The following is an 18296-nucleotide window of genomic DNA, read 5'->3' as shown; positions in this document are numbered from 1 at the left end:
ATCCTGATGTTTGAAACCCATGCATGCATGAATATAATGGAGATCTGCGCGGTGTGGTTTGGAAACGAGCATGTTGTAATGTATACACATTGAACAAGGTCAGACTGATTTGAATTTGAGATACCGATGGCACACATCATTTGGCCACGTCACATCCGTGCATGGACACACTATTCTAATTGGAGATGATGGGCGGCTTTCGCATCACATATCTATATCTATACCCCTATATATATTATATTTTATATTTTTTTATATTGTGTGCGGGTAACTTTAACTTTGAAAGATGGTCGTTGGATGAGGCAAATCCGATGGTCCAAAGATGGCAAATTTGAGCACTACTGGCCATTGGATATCATCTAGATTCCACCAGATTTTGCCACATGTATAATCTAGAAGACTCCATGGTTGAACTTAAGCATAATGCACAAACATCAAAACACAAGCACTTCTTATTTGTTCTAGAATCTTCCGTATCAGAATTACCAAATTGTTTTTCTACATGATTTGCCATTATTTGTTTTTAATTTATGTCTTGCGACGCACAATTCCATGAATCTTAAAATAGATTAGCTTTCTTATAAAAACTAGATGATTTTGAATGAAATGAACTATAAGAATTACACGAACATCTACATCATGCATATATGACTCAAAGCTTCCATGCTATAATGTGGTATTTATTCATAATTTGGTTGCCAAATCTCATGCTTGCAATGCACATGTACCTTACTCTAGTCTAAATGGTGTTTGTGTGTGTGTTGTGCGTGTTGAGGTGCAAATTGTCTTTTTTTGGGTACACGCTAAGCTTGTTCTTCCGAAATTTCAAGCCGCGCCTTGTTATGCCGAAAATTCAAGCTAGCATCTCTATCTATCGTGCTGCGAAACTCCTGCCTCTTCAACCCGCGCCTTGTTAGACCGAAATATTTAAGATATATCTGTGTCTCGTTGTGCTCCGACAACTCCCTCCATCTCGTTATGCCTTGCTATTCCAAAATTACAACGCACGTGAAAACTCCCACCTCCTGTGAAATCCTGACACGCGAAATGCCCGTGGTACCCTTGAACTGAAAGAACCGCCTCAAATCGTTGGGTGTACTTTCGTAACTTACCCCACATTTCGGACAAGCGCGTCTCTAAGCCATGGTTCCCCACTGCCATCCCATTCGCCCACCCATTCGTACACCGAGGCCACGAAAACCCGCGACGAAACCCCACACCCTGCTCCGTCCGCCACCCAGCCAGGGCCTCTTCCCCGACGACCTCGTCCACAGCAACACCTCGACGTCCCTCATCCACCGTACCGGATGAGGATCCGTCGTCGATCTCATCGTCCCGCCGGTTCAGCCACCCCGTCCTCCACCTCCAAGGAGCTGCCCCGATGTTCCCCTTGTCTTTTGCGCCACCTCTATTCCCACACCGTCGTCTTCACCTCCACCACCAGAATAGCATCATCATCACTGTTTCCTCGGATGAAGCTGCGGCCCAATCGGCGCCACCAACGAGGTTGTACACTAATTGCCGCATTTTCTTCTTGATTCGATCTCACGGTGCTGCCGGCGCTCGGTCCCGAGCCGACACGGCACGACTCCATCCACGGCAGCGTCGCAGGCCACTTCCTCCACGGCATCGCTCCCTCGGCGGCGACGTCCACATCAGTAGGAGGTGCTGCTGCTTTAGCTCTCGCTCGCGCTGCTGCTCTGCTCTTGCTCTCGGTCCCCTGACTGGTCTGCTCTTGCTCTTGCTTGCAATGTTGCTCCAATTTAGCTAAACTTCAGTTGACTGAATCGACTTTCATGTCAGTCGATTTTCAGGGGGTGTGGGGGGGGGGAGGGGCTCGCCGGGGTGAAGGAAGAACCAGCCGCAGCGGGGAGGGGGCTCGCCGGAGAGGTACCCCACTATCTATCTTAAGGTTCAGGATGGGGGCGGTGGTCGCCGACGGTGGCGGGGCGTTGGCGGGGCGGTGGCGTGGGGATCGTCGGAGAAAAAGCTCAGCGCGAGGGGGCCTAGAGGGATGGCCGGGGCGGCGGCGGACCGGCGGTGGGGAGTGTTTTCGGGGCGGGCGGGGCGGTGCGCCGCCGGTCGCGGGCGGCAGGGGGCTGCTGTTTGGCCGGTGGTGGCTGGCAGCTCAAGGGGGTGGAGGTTGAAGATGAACCGCAGGCCCTTGATTTCGTATCCAACGGCTGCAAAATCGACTGACTAGAGATGAAAAAGTCAGTCGACCGACGTGTAGCCTCACCTTGCTAGTGCGTTCAGTTTCGACAGCAAAATTCAGTTTCGACAGCAAAATTCAGTTTTGTCAGTTAAGTTCAGTTTCAACAGTTAAGTTCAGAGATGAGCGACTGATGTATTTTACATCTAGCACTTTGTGGTTATGTATTTTACGTCATGTATTGGAGATGCTATTAGAATTCCACTCGTGTTAACGTTGTTCGTTGTCTCTCTTGTCCTAAACTCACCAGAGCTGCTCCAACGATGAAACCCTCCATCACAGCGGAGCAGTACCTTGGGCTCCATCTCCAGGCGCCTAAGATCTTCTTCCCCTCCTCCGACAGCAAAGTCAGCCAGAGCATCCTCACTGGCCAACCCAATCACGCTGAGATCGACGTGGCTTCGCCAAAGAGGTTGTACACTAGTTGCATCTCTTTTTTACTCTACATGTTGTATATATTGTCCACTAAGTACTCGTAGTAACGGGAAATACGATTATTTTATCCTACTATATGACAAGCAGTGAGGTACTAGGCAACTTAGCTACCCGTGATGGACTCTCTTGAACTCCATCATTATTTATCTCTGCGCGTTTGAGCTGTGCAATTGTCGATGGCCCTGGGAGTTGAGCTAGTATGGCAGTGGCCTGGGTCCAAAGTAATAGAAGTAGCACAAAAACATTTTTTTAGTGTAGGATTTTCCTTGCTCAATCCTGCCTACTAGAATCGCCAGTGCTTGAAAGGAAAAGTGAATGAAAAACATTGGAATTAGAAAGTTTCCTATGGTACTACTTTTCATGAATTTGGTGCAAAGGAATGGAGCAAAGGAAAACTGTAGGATTTGTTCCTTTAGTGTCTCCTTGAAAGAAAAACCGTAGGAATTCTAATTTCCACTTCTCCTCCTTTTCATATTCCTATTCATCAAGCACAAGACTAAGAGATAGTACCATAATAGCATTATAACCGTACATTTTCTTGTGGTTTGACTTAATCTCACCATGCTTTTTTGCATCCTGTGATCTTCAAATTGTTGTGAATCAAACACCCAGATTGGCAGAAATCCTGTGTTTTTAAATTCTCTATTTTGCACCTGCATTCATATCCTATTCCTGTCTATTTCCTATCCCTGCATTGTTAGAATCCTCAAATTCAAACAAGCCCTTACTCAATTACTTTGGTTACAGATATGTGTCAAAGAAAACCTTGTGTGGTTTGTCCTGCTCCTGCGGCGCTGTGTTCCACCCCAGCTCAGCTGCTCCAACAATGGAAGGGTTCACCACAGCAGGGATCCGCTCTCCAGACTGTCTGTCGCCGCCTCAGATCTTCTTCCCCGCCGTCGGCAGCCACGACAACTGCATTACCATCATCAACTGAGCAGATGACCTTGAGGACTACACGGGTCCGCAAGAGAGGTCGCACTCTTCCGTGTCTACTTACGTTATGCGTCTCTTAATATGATGGCATGCTACATTATCGTCGTGTTCACCTATTAGACTCCGAGTCAGGTCCAAACTAATGCTGAAACTTGAGTTTTTAAATGGTTGTGGGGTACATATTGGGGCAGCAATCAATACTATCTGTCTACTATCTGGTTAATCTCCGGTGTCTACTATGAGTTTGATGTTGGGTGCAAACAAACATTAAAGGAGCCATTAACTTTATTTTTTAACTAAAGCTATTATCTGCCTGCTATCATTAGTTTTGGGTCTATCCACAGTTTGCTACCATCACTCTGGATTTGTGCATGCACTCCTTACATAATCTCACTATGTTTTATTCCTATGGATGCCAGTTATTGTACACAATGGAACTGATCATTTAGAGCAAAAGAGACGAGCCTTGCGTGGCAATAAAATTTCATGCAGACGTCATTCCATGGTGGGTGCAAAGGCAGCCCCCCTCCACCCATTTCGGATCGTAATCAAGAGGAAGACAACTGTTCTGAGGGGGATTCAGAAGGAGAAGACCACTCCTATTTACCCCATGAGGTCTTCGCTCTAACTTGGCATGCTGATGTTGGTAATATCATGCATATGGTGCCTTGCATTGCTTACTATATACATTAAAGATGTCATCTGCTTAGTTTAGACATGCTTTGTGTCAATGCCATCTGCTTAGTTTCTTTATCGTATATGTGAATCATGCAATGCCATCTTGTCTAGCCAGGCATCATATATGTGAAATTTGCAATGCCACCCTGGTTAGCCAGTCATCTTATATGTGAATTATATCATGCCATCATTTTTTATTACGTGTTAAATTTGTCAACAATTTTAGTACATTCAATTACTCTTCCTGTGCATTAGCCATTAGGCACGGTCATGGAAAACTCTAGAGTGGAAACAAGGTCTTCAGAGCAGACAATGCTATCTGACGAAGCGCATGTCTTGCTGGTTACCGATAGCTCCTCAGAGGAGGATTCAAAGACAGATGACCAGTCATATTCCCCCCCCCCCCCCGAGGTGCATGCCCTAACTTGGCAGGGTTATGTTGCTCATACCGTGCGTATGGTATCTTGCATTGCTATGTCATTTGCTTAGCTTAGACATGCTTTGTGTGAATGCCACCTGTTTAGTGTCTAATTACCATATATGTGAATTATGCAATGCCATCTTGTTGCAAGACATTATATATGTGAATTATGCAATGTTATCTTGTTACAAGGCATTATGTATGTGAATTATGCAATGCCATGCTGTTTAGGCAAGCGTCATATATGTGAATTATATCATGCCGTCCTTTTTTGTATTTCACATTGCTTTTGTCGACAATGTTTGTATATTCAACTGCTCTTCCTGTGCATCAGCCATTTGAATTGGTGATGGAGAAATCTGGAGTGAAAACAAGGCCTTCAGAGCAGACAATTCTACCTGCTGAAGCAGATATCTTGCTGGTTACAGATAGCTCTTCAGAGGAGGATTCAGAGGCAGATGACCAGTCCTATTATCCCCCTGAGGTGTATGCTCAAACTTGGCAGGGTTATATTACTCATATAATGCATATGTTGTATTGCAATGCTTAGTTTTTACATCATATACACAATATTGAATGCCATCTCCTTAGTTGACACATCATATATGCAATTGCCCTCTGCTCACTTCATTACTATATAAATCATATATTTGAATTATGTCATGCCATGATGTTTACATAGACAACATGTATCTGAATTATGGCATGCCAACCCATTTTCTAAAGACATAATATAGTTATATCATCTCATCCTGTTTACATAGTCATCATATTTTAAATTATGTCATTCTATCCGTGAATTATCATGCCATCATGTTTCCATCGACGGCATATTTGTGATTTATGCCATGCCAACCACTTTAATAGACACATCGTATAGTTATATCGTGTCATCCTGTTTACATAGTCATCATATTTTGAAGTATGTCATTCTATTCTGTTTAGTTAGCCATCATACATGTGAAATTGTGTCATGCTATCCTGTTTAATTAGCCATCATATATGTGAAATTATGTCCTGCTATTCTGTTTGCTTAGACAACATAAATGTGAATTATTTCATGCCCTGTTTTCTTCCCTACTATCCATTGCACCTGTCTATCTTACAATGTCTGTACATTCAATTACTTTTCTTGTTTATCAACCATTTCAATTGGAGGGAATCATGGCAGTATCTATGGGAGTAAAAACACAGTCTTCAGAAAAGATCATGCTACCTGTCGATGTAGATAGAACCACGGTTGTACTTGCCTAAGAACCAGCCCCACCACACATAACCCACACTCATGCAAATTGTACCCCTACCCAGTTGGACAGAGAACCAGCTACACCCCTTCTAACCCCAACCCTAGTAGATAGACACCCAGTTCCCGTTGACACAACAATGTCTCCACCACAGAGCACCCAAACACGAGCAGTTAGTAAGGCAACTGCAGTGCCCAAATCACGAGGACCACCACTCCGAACCCGAAGTCAACGCTTAAAGCAGAAGAAGAATTGTTCTCAGGTCAGGTTCCGTAGTTATAGTTCATACTACTTTGCTCTTGCATCACTGTATTTACTGATACCAACTAATTTCAAATTTGAAGGATGCAACTGAAACTCTAATGGCGCAACAGGTATGTTTTAAACCTGTTTCTTCAACGTGTTTGGCTGTTTGCTATTGTAACTTGCTCTATGTTGATTTCAATTTCAATTGAATAAACAGTTACATTCTCATGCCATGGACATTACAAGTGTTGTTATTGCTGTGTAGTTTCCCACACTTATATTCTTTCTATGCTGCTTTGTCTTAAATAGATATGATTCAAACTGTATCTATCTTGATATGGCTACATAAACTAGAATGATATAGACCATACAGTGACCATACTACATAGATATATGTTTGTTTCATGCTGTTATCCTGTCCACCTTACTACTGAACTGGTTTACCAAAATGAGTTTCATATACTACATTGTAAAACTGAGATGTGTTTGTTTGTTTCTCTTTTAGAACGCGGATAAAATATTGGAGAAGAGTACCCTGTTATGCAATAGTAAAGGGAGTAATGCAGATAAGGTTCAAGATAGTGAGACATCCCTGTTGGTCTCCAAGAAAGCTGATAAAAACTATATTGAAGACACTGAGACAACTCCAAAGTCTTGTCTTGATGTAGTGTTTGAGTTACTGGCTACCACTGCTGGCACCAGCTCTTCGAACTCATTGCCTAAATCAGTTCGGCTTCTTGAGTCTCAACTTCAAGTTGAAAGACATCGATCAGATGTTATGCGACAGGAAGCCAAAGGACTGAGGAAGTCCCTGCGAGAGGTCAGGGTATTTTTGCATATACCACCCCGACTGTACCACAAAGGTGCCTTTTTAAAGAGAATAGAGAATAGTTCCGTTAAGGGTTCCTTTCCCTGGGTGTGCATGTGTTTAATGTGCATGTCCGAACTATGATTGAAAAAATCGTAGGGTAAGTAACTTCTGGGGTTTCACAATGGAGTGAATGCGGAAACGTCTTTAATTTGCCAACCGAATATTCCCTTAAGAACGCTAGCTTTCGGCTTCACCCAGTCTGAGATACACATCCGGATGACCCGGCAGTAACAATCGCAGAGGTGCTCCCTTTATGCCCTAGCCGAACTAACGGGAACGTAGGGCATAAGCACAGGATCCAGGCAACCCAGCTTGGCCAAAACTTAAGTCATATCGATGCATATAATGGCGAAGAAAAGGTACATATGGAAAAATGCGTATGTGGTGAGCTTGATGCTCGAAGAATAATAGCAAGCTTCTGTACGAGAAGCCCCCAGGTATAATGAACATACATATGTGGAGATGTACGCATCACGGGAGGACAGCCTAGCCGTACTAAAGCCGTAGGGCCAAAGAGCAAAACAAAAAAAGATAAAAAATGAAAAGAGATAAAAGAATAACGTTAATAACAGGAGGAAGGAGACGAACACCGAGTTTGGCGCTAGGCGTAAAATCTTCGGAGTCTGGCCGCATTCCAGGGGTTTGGCTCCACGTGATTGTCTAACGCATCACGCAGGCGGCACGCTCCTCCGGAGAGAACTTCGTCAATGATGAAGGGACCCTCCCACTTGGGCTTGAGTTTGTGCTTGTTCTTCTTCGGCAGGCGTAGAACGAGTTTGCCAATGTTATAAGTCTTGGCCCACACTTCTCTGCTTTGATACCTGTGAGCCTGCTATTGATAAAATGCGGAACGGGCTTTTGCGACATCGCGCTCCTCCTCTAGAGCATCTAAGATGTCCTGCCGATCAAGCTCAGCTTCTCTCTCTTCGTACATGCGTACTCAAGGTGAGTCATGAATAATATCGCAGGGTAACACTGCTTCTGCACCATACACCATGAAGAAAGGTGTATATCCAGTAGTGCGGTTGGGCGTGGTCCGCAACCCCCAGAGTACGGAGGCAAGTTCCTCCACCCAGTGCTTGTCTGATTCTTTGAAAGACCGCACTAGTCTAGGTTTGATGCCGCTCATAATAAGACCATTATCCCATTCGACTTGACCGTTTGTCTGCAGGTGATAGACAGAGGCGTAATCGAGCTTAATGCCCAGATTATCACACCAGGTTTTCACCTCATCGGCTATGAAATTAGAGCCATTATCTGTGATTATGTTGTGTGGGACACCATAACGATGTACCACGCCGGATATGAAATCTATTACCGGCCCTGCTTCGGCCGTTTTGACCGGTTTTCCCTCTATCCACTTAGTGAATTTATCCGCCATGACCAGCAGATACTTTCTCTTATGGCTTCCTCCTTTAAGGAGTCTGACCATATCGAGTCCCCAGACCGCAAAAGGCCAAGTGATGGGGATTCTTTGTAAGGCAGCGGGGGGCATATGGCTTCGGTTGGCAAAGAGTTGGCATCCAACGCAATGTTGGACAAGGTCCTGTGCATCTGCTCGGGCCGTCGGCCAATTAGACCCTAAATGGAAGGCCTTGCTAACAAGGGCCTGAGCTGCGGCGTGGTGACCACCGAGTCCGGCGTGAATTTCAGCCATGAGCTGCCGCCCCTCTTCTTCGGACATACATCATTGAAGAACTCCGGTAGCGCTTTTCTTATAGAGCTCTCCATCATGAACTTTGTAGGCCTTCGAACGCTGGACAATGTAGCGGGCCTCATCCTGATCCTCGGGAAGCTCCTTCTTATTAAGGTAGGCCAAGAAGGGTTCGGTCCATTGGGCAATGACTGCCATAATGAGATGAGCCGACGGTGTTATTTCGGTGGTTGAGCCTCCGACGATATCGGTGTTTTCGGAATCTGGGGTTTTGTTTGGATCCGGACTAGTGTTGCCGTTTTCCCCCTGCCACACCACGGATGGCTTGAAAAGCCTTTCCAGAAAGATATTAGGTGGGACGGGGTCGCACTTAGCACTGATATAAGATGCTAAACCTAGACTCATTAGGTGGGTTCTTCTGCTACAAGAATTTGATTTACATATTACTGATAGAAAAGGAGCTGAGAACCCCGTAGCACATAACTTGTATAGGTAAGAAAATATTCTTGATGACCCACTACCTATTGATGATAGCTTTCCTGATGAACAACTTGCTGCAATAAATGTTTCCCATAACACTCCTTGGTATGCTGACTATGCTAATTACATTTTTGCTAAATATATACCACCTAGTTTCACATACCAACAAAATAAAAATATCTTCTATGATTTAAGACATTACATTTACCTAGTTTCCCATAAAGGAGTATATTGTATTATTAGAAGTTCTGTACCTGAGCATAAACAGGAACAAATCTTACGAAAATGTCACTCTGAAGCTTATGGAGGACATCATGTAGGAGATAGAACTGCTTAGAAGGTATTGCAATCTGGGTTTTATTGGCCTACTCTCTTCAAGGATTCCCGTAAGTTTGTTTTATCTTCTGATGAATGTCAAAGAATTGGTAATATCGGTAAGTATCTAGAAATGCCTATGAACTATTCACTTACTATTGAACCATTTAATGTTTGGGGTTTTGATTATATGGGACCTTTTCCTTCCTCTAATGGGTATACTCATATTTTGGTTGTTGTGGATTATGTTACTGTGGGTAGAAGCTATTCCAACTAGTAGTGTTGATCACAATACTTCCATAAAAATACTTAAAGAAGTTATTTTCGCAAGGTTTGGAGTCCCTAGATATTTAATGACTGATGGTGGTTCACACTTTATTCATGGTGCTTTCCATAAAATGCTTGCCAAGTATGATGTTAACCATAGAATTGCATCACCTTATCATCCTGATTCTAGTGGTCAAGTTGAACTTAGAAATAGAGAAATAAAAATAATATTACAAAAAACTGTTAATAGGTCCCAAAAGAATTGGTCTAAGAAATTGGATGAGGCACTTTGGGCCTAGAGAACAGCATATAAAAATCATATGGGTATGTCTCCTTATAAAATGGTTTATGGAAAGCTTGTCATTTACCTGTTGAGTTAGAACATAAATCATATTGAGAAATTAAAGAACTCAACTATGATTTCAAACTTGCTGGTGAAAAGAGGTTATTTGATATTAGCTGACTAGATGAATGGAGAACCCAAGCTTATGAAAATGCCAAACTATTTAAATAAAAAGTGAAAAGATGGCATGATAAAAGAATCCAAAAGCAGGAGTTCAAAGTTGGAGAATATGTTCTTTTGTACAACTCTCGTTTCATATTCTTTGCAGTAAAACTTCTCTCCAAATGGAAAGGACCATATATTATCGAGGAGGTTTATCGCTCTGGAGTTGTCAAAACAAATAATGCCGAAGGTACTAATCCGAAGGTTGTCAATGGGGAAAGAATCAAACAGTACTATATTTCAGGTACGCCTATTAATGTTGAAAGCAATATTATCCAAACCATGACAGCCAAGGAACACATAAATGAAACCTTCCGGAACACTCCAGAATCATGAAAAAAGAGGAGGTACGTGATACGGTAAGTAAACGGACTCCGGAAAATCCGCATTTTTTTCAGTTTTGGAATATTACAAAAAATAGGAAAATAATAAACAACCGAGAAGGCAAGCGAAGTGGGCACAAGACACCAGGGCGCGCCTGGCTTGTGCCCACCTCGGGCACCTTCCTGACTCTGTTTACCCCTTGTTTTGCTTGTTTCCAAAGATAAAAAATCTTTATATACCCCCCGAACCTATTAACCACCGTATGGCAGAGAAATCTTCTGCTCTTCTTTCTCGCTATTTTTCTTGACAGATCTGAAAATATGTCATCACAAGACTCGGAGGGTGAGAGCTATGTTGCTGATTATATTGCAAATCCCAAGGTTTACGGAGATGTGGAACATTATGGTTGGACTACGGAGGAAGAAGAAGACTATGATCTGAAAGGGAAGGAAGAAACAAGCTCAGATGAATATGAAGTTCCACTGCCTCAACCTGGGGACATGTACGTGGAATTGAAGAAGTCAAGTCTTCCCAATAAAGCAAAGAAACCTAAGATCCAGTTTATCCCTTTTTGTCTTCTGCAAGAAAACAAACAATAATTATGAAAAAATATATTAATGTTGGAATAAGAGATTGATGACTTGAGGGAGGAAAATTCCCTCCTCAAGCGTAAGCTGAGGAGGAGGTGTGAAGCTACTACCTTATCACCACCACCACCATCACCTTATTCACCACCAAAGGAGACTTGAGTATTGGGTATGGGCACTCCCCTTGGCTCGTGCCAAGCTTGGGGGAGGTGGCCTGTGTCGTATCACACCACTCTCTTTGCCTTTATTTATCTTAGTTTGATCTTTTGTTATCTTTTGAATTAGTTGAATAAAAGTTTAGTTCGATCTTTTCTTCGAGTGTTTTGCTTAGTGATGTATCTATCTTTGTAATAGTGTGCAAGATATATAATAAAGTTTAGTTCGAGTTTTTATTTCTTTACTTTTATGTTCCAATCAAAATAAAAGGAAGAAAAATAAATGAAAAAGATCATATGCTAATCTTATGGTAAGTAATGACATCACATAAGGAGAAGTATAAGTGGTAAAACTTATTGGAGATTGACAAACATAACGTTGGTCAATGATGCAATTCATGAAAGAATTAATAAGGGAAGAGAAGATTCACATGCAAATAAACTATCTTGGACATCTTTTATGATTGTGAGCCCTCATCAAAATACTATATGCCAAAATTGTTAACGTTGGATGTGGAAGAAAATGTAATGATTTATACTTGTTCATACTCACATAGCAGTTATATTCTCATAGATCCTTTAACATGTGGTGCTTGCCCCCTATCTTTGCTAGCCAAAATTCCGCACTAAGTAGAGATACTACTTGTGCATCCAAAAACCCTTAAACCCTAATCTTGTTTTGAGAGTCCACAATACCTACCTATGGATTGAGTAAGATCTTTCAAGTAAGTTGTCATCGGTGCAATAAGGCAATAAAAATTGCTTCTAAATGTGTTGGATCATTTAGTGTAAGAGAAAATTGAGCGTTGTACGAACTTGTGATGGCAAAGTAATAAAGGCGATAGACTGCATAATAAAGGTTGCTATCACAAGTGGCAATATAATGTGACATTCTTTTGCCCTAAGAGATTGAGCATACAAACCAAAAGCACATGGCAACCTCTGCTTCCCTTTGTGAAGGGCCTATGTGTTTTACTTTTATGTATTTACTTTTATGCAAGAGTCAAAGTATTCTTCCCTGTTCCTTTTTATTTTCTCTTTTGCAAGCATCATGTGGTGAGGAAAGATCTAGGCACATATATCCAGTTGGATGTGAATGAGCATGAGTTATTATTGTTGACATCACCCTTGAGGTGAATACGTTGGGAGGCGAAACTATAAGCCCCTGTCTTCCTTATGTGTCTGGTTGAAAGTTTTTCTCATGGGTATGCGGTGAGTGTTAGCAATCACAGAAGACTATATGATCGTTGAGTATGTGGACTTGCCAAAAGGCTTCGATACAAGATCCTTCCTGAAAATATGATGAATTGTAGTTGCAAAGTTGACTGAGAACATATTTTGTTGGTTTTCAATAGAGTTTATGCTTCTACTTCGATATTGTGATGAATTGTTACTTGTTCATGAGAAGTTATATGATTAAAGTTATGTGATAAAGTTTTATGATAAAGTTTTTTGTTGTTATAATAATATGCATGATGCTTCTATGTCCGTATTTTGTTTTTATCGACACCTCTCTCTTTCCCTAAGCATGTGGACATGTTTTCGATATTGGTTTTTTGCTTGAGGACCAACGAGGTCTAAGCTTAGGGGAATTGATACGTCCATTTTGCATCGTGTTCACCTACTATTAGTTACTATGTTTTTATGCATAATAATGCTTTTTGGAGTAATTATAATGCCTTTTCTCTCATAATATGCAAGGTTTACACAAAGAGGGAGAATACCGGCAGCTGGAATTCTGGACTTGAAAAAGCTACGCCAGAGTTACCTATTCTGCACATCTCCAAATGAGATAAAAATTTATGGAGAATTGTTTTGGAATATATGAAAAATACTGGAGCAAATAACTACCGGAGGGGGCCACCCTGGTGAGCACAAGACACGAGCCTTGGCGCACGCTAGTGGGTTGTGCCCTCCTCGGCCCACCTTCGGTGCCCATCTTCTGGTATATAAGTCATTTTGACCTAGATAAAATGAAGGGAGGACTTTCGGGATCGAACTTGGGCAGGAGTACTTTTGCCCTCCAGCGGAGTGATTTCGCTGGTGGAACTTCCCTCCCGGAGGGGGAAATCATCGTAATCATCATCACAAACAACCTTCTCATCTTTCGGAGGGAAATCTCCATCAACATCTTTAAGAACACCATCTCCTCTCAAACCCTAGTTCATCTCTTGTGTTCGATCTTTATATCGGAACCTTTGATTGGTACATCTGGGTGACTAGTAGTGTTGATTACATCCTGTTGTTAATTACTAAATGGTTTATTTGGTGGAAGATTATATGTTCAGATCCATTATGCTATTTAATACCCCTCTGATCTTGAGCATGATTATCATTTGTGAGTAGTTACTTTTGTTCTTGAGGTCACGGGATAAATCATGTTGCAAGTAATCATGTGAACTTGATATGTGTGTTCGATATTTTGATGATATGTATGTTGTGATTGTCCTAGTGGTGTCATGTGAACGTCGACTACATGGCACTTCACCACATTTGGGCCTAAGGGAATGCATTGTGGAGTAGTTATTATATGATGGGTTGCTAGAGTGACAGAAGCTTAAACCCTAGTTTATGCGCTACTTTGTAAGGGACCGATTTGGATCCAAAAATTTAATGCTATGGTTAGATTTTATCTTAATATTTTTCTCGTAGTTATGGATGCTTGCGAGGGGGTTAATTATAAGTAGGAGGTTTGTTCAAGTAAGAACAACACCTAAGCACCGGTCCACACACATATCAAATTATCAAAGTAGCAAACATAAATCAAACCGACATGATGAAAGTGACTAGATGAAATTCCCATGTACCCTCAAGAACGCTTTGCCTATTATAAGAAACCGTTTTGGCCTATCCATTGCCACAAAAGGATTGGGCTACCTTGCTGCACTTTATTTACTATTACCATTACTTGCTCGTTACAAATTATCTTGCTATCAAACTATCTGTTCTCGACAATTTCAGTGCCTGCAGAAATTACCTTGCTGAAAACCACTTGTCATTTCCTGCTGCTCCTCGTTGGGTTTGACATTCTTACTTATCGAAAGGACTACGATTGATCATGTACACTTGTGGGTCATCAGGGAGCAGGGCGTACGCATCGCTGTTTGGGTGGAGCAGCTTGGGTGTCGCGTCATGAGTGGAGATGGCGATCCGCTCCAGTCTTCCATTGCCATTGTCGTCTCTCCCTTTGCTGCAATGATGCCAGTGGTGGTGCACCAAAGTCTGGCATAGAGAAGGCCAAGAGGGCGGGGGTGGGGATTGGGTTTGGTGTGGGAAGGGGAGCGAGGTGGGCGGGGCTAGAAGACGCGGAGCACAATCATGATCGTTCATTCGGCATCCAATGTTAGAGTATCTCAGTGAACGAGAAGCTTATAATGGCTACGGGAATAGCGGTCTGAGGATATTTGCCTCAGTACCAGCCCATGTGGGAGAAAGAAGTGCCTTGGACGCTCAGGTACGACCGAGATGCGCAATCCAACAGCCTAAATCATTGAAGGCATGAGAGAGCTCGGGAAGGGTTCAGTTTTACTTTCCTTAATGGCAGAAGTTTTCTACCATGGCCCGGTTCTTCAACTCTTCTCTTCCGTCTTTGCATATGGATTTTGCATTTGGGGTCCGCCACCACAAAACTTTTCACCACCATGTCGATGAACAAAATAATACTATGCTATCTATAGCTAATAAAAATAAATGCAACATGAATTTCACACACAAGTCATAAAAATTACAATCACATGGCTCTAGCCATCATGGAGAACCATGACACACAGGTAATGTTAATAATTACAACATATAGACATCTCACACATATTCTCATTAATATGATGAAGGCTATATCACATCACATGCCCATCCAACAAAAACCAAGTTATACACCCCTAATCGATTTATGCAAATTTTAATTATCATGGCTGCTAGGGTTTCGAAACAAACCGTCGCTACCTACATTCACCATCAAGTGTTATTATTCAAGTTCCTAGATTAACATGCGGGGTAGATGACTCTCCGATATCTTTTGCATGTACTGGTGGAATGTTTTAGGCCGTGTATGACTAGGACTCATGGCCTCTTACTAAGAACCTGCAAGGCTTCCTTTAGGTAACCCAAACCATATACCGATTAGGGTAGTAGACTCCTTGTAGAACCCAAGGGCATGCGTATACCTTGGTCTACATGACTCTTAGATATGAGAAACATTGTACATGGATACACTAGTACGAATAGACAACAATAATGTTCACATATAGTTTCAAAAACATGTTGTGGTTTTCTATGTTTGCAATATTTTTATGTGGTACTAACATACAAAATTAGTGCGCATCATATATTTTGAGTTATATTCTATTTAATTTAATGAAAAGATACATTAGCATGTATTAAGAAACACTTCGATTTACTTCAATATCACACAATCTTACGGGTTGTTACTTTTTGTTGGTAACTTGTGCAATAAGTAATTGATGCTTCTCTCTCAAGCCAAAGTTGGACCTAGCTACATTAAATTTGAGTTTACTCAACGAGCATACCCTTTCTCTAAAATCAAATTAATAATGTTTGACATAACATCCTAAAGTGGGGCATTACTTAAAATCCATGTTCTTCTTAGTTCATCGCCGGGATACAAACCAACATGCTTTTGTATCAGCAAGAACATATTAAGTATTCAATGATAATAAAATCATTCGACATGCATATTGTTGCCCAGAAGAGGTTTAAAATACCAAATGAAAAAATACATAATTGAAATATTACTAGCTAGATTGTTCACATAGCACTTAATGGCAACTACCAGAGTCCATACAATGTGCTAGTATCGGCACCTTGCCAACTAGAAGAACACTTTTCATGGAGCGTCGACATCATATCCACCATTTTCCATGGACAATTCGCCTACATTAGTGCCATTACAACCCAAGTAAGCATTACCCTGTAGGAATTCTTCATAGTATGACTGATCAGAAAGAGCATAAGCCCAGTGTTCGTAGCCAAAGGGGTCCTCAACAACGAAGTTATTGCCACTGGAGTCGATCAACATGGAGGAATCCTCTAGGTTGTGCTTGAATGTTGAGTCAACACTTCCATAGTTATGTGGTTTCTCTGGTATGTCGTGAGGACATGCACAAGTCTGAAGGTCCAAATCTAGCTGCAAAGGTAGCTCAGGTACCTGATCAGGAATTGGTGGTAGAAAAAAGTCCAACCGTTGTGTCGACGATGATGGAATAGATTGGGACACTTGTGGTAACATCATATGAAAATCTGGTACCAGCATGTGTTCCGTTGATGTTGGTATTGGGATCGAAAGCTTGAATGTTGAGTCAACACTTGCATAGTTATGTAGTTTATCTAGTATGCCGTGAGGACATTCACAAGTCTGATGGTCCAAATCCAGTTGCGGAGGTAGCTCATGTACCTGATTAGGAATTGGTGACAGAACAAAGTCTGAATGTTGTGCTAAAGATGAAGGAGTAGATTGGAACACTTGTGGCAACTTCATATGAAAATCTGGAAACGACATGTATTCCATTGGTGTTGGTATTGGGACCGAAAGTACTAGATTTTGGGAAATATGGTGAGGAGATGATGATTGGGATGGTGAAGCAGTGGTCTCCGGGCTACCCCATGATAGGCCTCTCGGTGGTAGCAGGTTTTTGGTTGCACTTGGGCCATTGATATGCAATTGATGGCCATGATGCAATAGAGGCAACTGATGCCTAATGTTCTCCTAGACACGCGACATGTCATTGAAGAGCTTATTGAGATCTTCTTCTTTGGAGAATATGAGATTTGATGTCATCCCACGGTTGCCAACTTGGATCTCCTTCATACGTTGGATGTATAGTTTAGTTCTCTTATACTCCATTGTATACTCATCCTCCAACTGAGCCACCTCAGATTATAGTTGGCCAATCCTTGTAGCCAGCACACCACGAGTGGACGTATTCGTTGGTGGAACCCCATCTAGGAAACCATTAATAATGGGGTCAGCTGATGGTGTCCCAAATGAGTGCATCTTTCTGATGTTCGTCTCTAGGACGACGGCGACACTCGCTCCAGTGAGGGCAGTGAGGTCAGCGGAGCACTTGAACAAACCAACGCGCCGCTTGAAGAAGGTGACGGCACGCTCTTTTTAATTGTGGATGTACTTGATACCCAATCTCCTCTCCTTCCTTGGCATACTAAAATGGACAACTGGAAATCAACTTTCTACTACGAATATCTAGCTAGTATGATCTAGAGAAATTGGTGTGAGATATCAGGATATGGGAGCCCCTTATATAGAAGGGAAAGGACCATTACGATTGTGTATCTTCTCTACAATACTACCGGAGTTTACTAAAAAAGTTTCATCTTTGTATGGTTGGGCCCATCTGTCATGGACATTTAGAGAACTGTGTATGATAAATTTTGGTGCTCATAAAGCTTTTCGAATGACAAAAAGGGAAGTTCTAATTTTCCCCTTATCAGTAGCCCCAAGTTGATTAAAATTTGATGTTACCATTGCTATTTGAGTAGACTATGTTTCTATATATCTATTATGAGCAATGGCATACCCTTTTTGTGAACATGCTTTTATATGGAAACTATTAATGATTACCCAAATACTCATATATCAATATATTCCCATCCTTGTTTGGAAGTAAAATATTGATATGTGTGTACATGTTCCCACCCTTTATTTGAAAGCATTAAAGAATTGCTATATTTTGTGTACCTACATCCTTATTTGGAAACACTAACGAGGAGTTAAATCGAACAAAGTTTTATTTGAAGGCATGATATAAATGGCCCTGCCACGCCACAAAACAAGTCACATCCATGACATTATGGCTCGAACGGAAAAATATTATGTCATGGATGAGACACTTCTACGACGATAATTGTGACAAAAACACATATCATCATAGATGCGGTGGGCTCCTACTTCTATGCCAAAAAATTATAACAGAAAATGGTATTTTTGTCCTA

The 18296-nt window shown here is 41.8% G+C and overlaps 1 pseudogene; it reads right to left on the bottom strand.

The window, feature by feature from the left end:
* Nucleotides 1–17505, bottom strand: part of LOC125519085 (uncharacterized) — a 39652-nt pseudogene extending 22147 nt beyond the window's left edge.
* Between the last annotated feature and the right edge of the window lie 791 nt (nucleotides 17506–18296).

This window comes from Triticum urartu, chromosome 7A (assembly GCF_056163025.1).
Source record: "Triticum urartu cultivar PI428250 chromosome 7A, HENAU_Tu73, whole genome shotgun sequence".
In the NCBI taxonomy this organism is placed as follows: domain Eukaryota; kingdom Viridiplantae; phylum Streptophyta; class Magnoliopsida; order Poales; family Poaceae; genus Triticum; species Triticum urartu.
The sequence above is the reverse complement of the archived record's forward strand: the minus strand, read 5'-3'. Positions and strand labels throughout refer to the sequence as shown.